Here is a 2,500-nt window from a genome sequence, read left to right as displayed (position 1 = left end):
CGAAGACAACCCCAAGCTAAAGCTCACTTGAAGCCAACGCATCGTCACCATGTGTTCGTGTGGCCGAGAATTGGGTAGCTTCTTCATCAACCCCGCCAAAAGCCATCCTCGACATACCCGTGCATTGAGAAGGTTTGGTGGCCGTACTCCCAACACAAAAGCATACCGAAGACAACCCCAAGCAAAAGTTCACTTGAAGCCAACCCATCGTCGCCCACAACTAGTGGGTGAATGGTGTGCTTCCCGGGGTTGGCATAGACATTCCCTCGCATGCAAAAGATTGTCGATGCGAAAGATTGTCTATGCCAAACCCGGGAAGCACACCATTCACACACTCCCGACCGGTGTGGTGTGGCGGTGATTGGATAGTTACAGATTGAGCACTTGCCAAGGATCAAAATGTGTCATTTAGAAGAAACATTTTCAAAAAGTTTTTAAAATCTTGTGGGTTTGCAACTCATAAGAGCGTCACTTTCAACGTCCCCGGTATTGGATTGAGTTTCTAAAAACAACCGTGCACACCGAGGTTAAACTTTACCGGCTCCACTCCGACTCGCCGCTCGCCCACAATTTGTTTGCAACGAAACATTTGTTTTTAATTTTGTTGGTTTAAATCTTGTTGGTTTGAAATTGTTTTGAAAAGGTTCTTTAAATCTAGTGGGTTTGCAACTCATAAGAGCATCACTTTCAACGTCCCCGGTATTGGATTGAGTTTCTAAAAACAACCGTGCACACCGAGGTTAAACTTTACCGGCTCCGCTCCGACTCGCCGCTCGCCCACTAGTCCGAAGGCAACAAAACATTTGTTTTTCATTTTGATGAAAATTTCTGTTTTTAAATCTTGTTGGTTTGAAATTTTTTTGAAAAGGTTCTTTAAATCTTGCGGGTTTGCAACTCATAAGAGCGTCACTTTCAACGTCCCCGGCATTGGATTGAGTTTCTAAAAACAACCGTGCACACCGAGGTTAAACTTTACCGGCTCCGCTCCGACTCACCGCTCGCCCACAAATCCGAAGGCAACAAAACATTTGTTTTTAATTTTGATGAATTTTTTTGAAAACATTGGCTTGGCAAGCCCCAATCCGCGACTATCCACCCACCGCCACCCCACACGGGTGGTTGTTGTTGCGAAATGAGGTTGTGGTCGACATGCCCGCGCATTTGAGAAGGAGTTCCTAGCACTCCATGCTCTTCCATGCCAAAAAAAAGCCTAGACAACCCCATTTCGCAACTTTCCACGCCTTTTTTTTTCCCCCTCACCCATGGCGGCGGCGTGGTGGCGGCGGCCGGATTCCGGCCACCACCGCCATGGGTGGCAGCCCCCCGACCCCGACACCAAACCCATAATACCGAGGCAACATATCGAGGCAACATATCGAGGCAACATGACATGGGTGTGGCGTGGGGGAAGGGGGCTGCAGCTAGGAGGGCATGGGCTGCCATGCATATGCAGGCAACACACACCCCCCTATATAGCATTTTATGCATTTAGCCCTTTGACAGGAAGAGACATCACCTATGCGCGAGGAGTCATAATGGGCTCTAAATAATTCAATACAAGGTATTTGGACGTGATTTTTTGCAGGGATACTAAGAAACATGCAATCTCTGATGGGAAAAAGTTTCATAAATATTTGAAGTCGGGAAGTATTTTTTATTATTTTTAGAAGTCGTAAAATTGAAAAAATCATTAAAAGAAATCCGGGAGGAATTTTTTAGTTTTGTAACTTGGAGAAGGTACTAAAAATCATAGACTACTTATGGGGAGCTTATTGTGCGAGGAAATTTCAATAAAAATGGGGTTTGACAAGGTTTGAAAAATTCTGTCGACATTTGAAAAAATCTGGAACTAGGCTGCCGGCATGCTGCGCACATGCTGCGCGCATGCTGCGCGCAGGCTGCGCGCAGGCCACGGCAGGACAAGTTTCGCTAGCCTCACTGTCGACCGAATGCGCAAGCTGCGCGCACGCCATGGCAAGACAAATTTCGCTAGCCTCACTGTCGACAGAGTCAGCACGCTGCGCGCACGCCATGGCAGGAGAAGTTTCGCTAGCCTCGCTGTCGACAGAATCAGCACGCTGCGCGCAAGCTGTGCGCGCGCATGGCATGGCAAGTTTCGAAAAATTCTGTCGACAGGCTCCCGAGCGCGCACGCTGCCGACATGTTGTGCGCACGCTGCCGGCATGCTGTGCACACGCTGCGCGCAAGCTGTGCGCGCGCATGGCATGGCAAGTTTCGAAAAATTCTGTCGACAGGCTGCCAAGCGCGCACGCTGCGCACACGCTGCCGGCATGCTGTGCGCACGCTGCCGGCATGCTGTGCACACGCTGCGCGCAAGCTGTGCGCGCGCATGGCATGGCAAGTTTCGAAAAATTCTGTCGACAGGCTCCCAAGCGCGCACGCTGCGCACACGCTGCCGGCATGCTGCGCGCACGCTGCCGGCATGCTGCGCGCAAGCTGTGCGCGCGCATGGCATTGCAAGTTTCGAAAAATTCTGCGG

Source organism: Prunus avium, unplaced genomic scaffold (assembly GCF_965620075.1).
Source record: "Prunus avium unplaced genomic scaffold, drPruAviu1.hap1.1 HAP1_SCAFFOLD_79, whole genome shotgun sequence".
NCBI classification, from domain to species: domain Eukaryota; kingdom Viridiplantae; phylum Streptophyta; class Magnoliopsida; order Rosales; family Rosaceae; genus Prunus; species Prunus avium.
Note: the sequence above shows the minus strand (reverse complement) of the source record.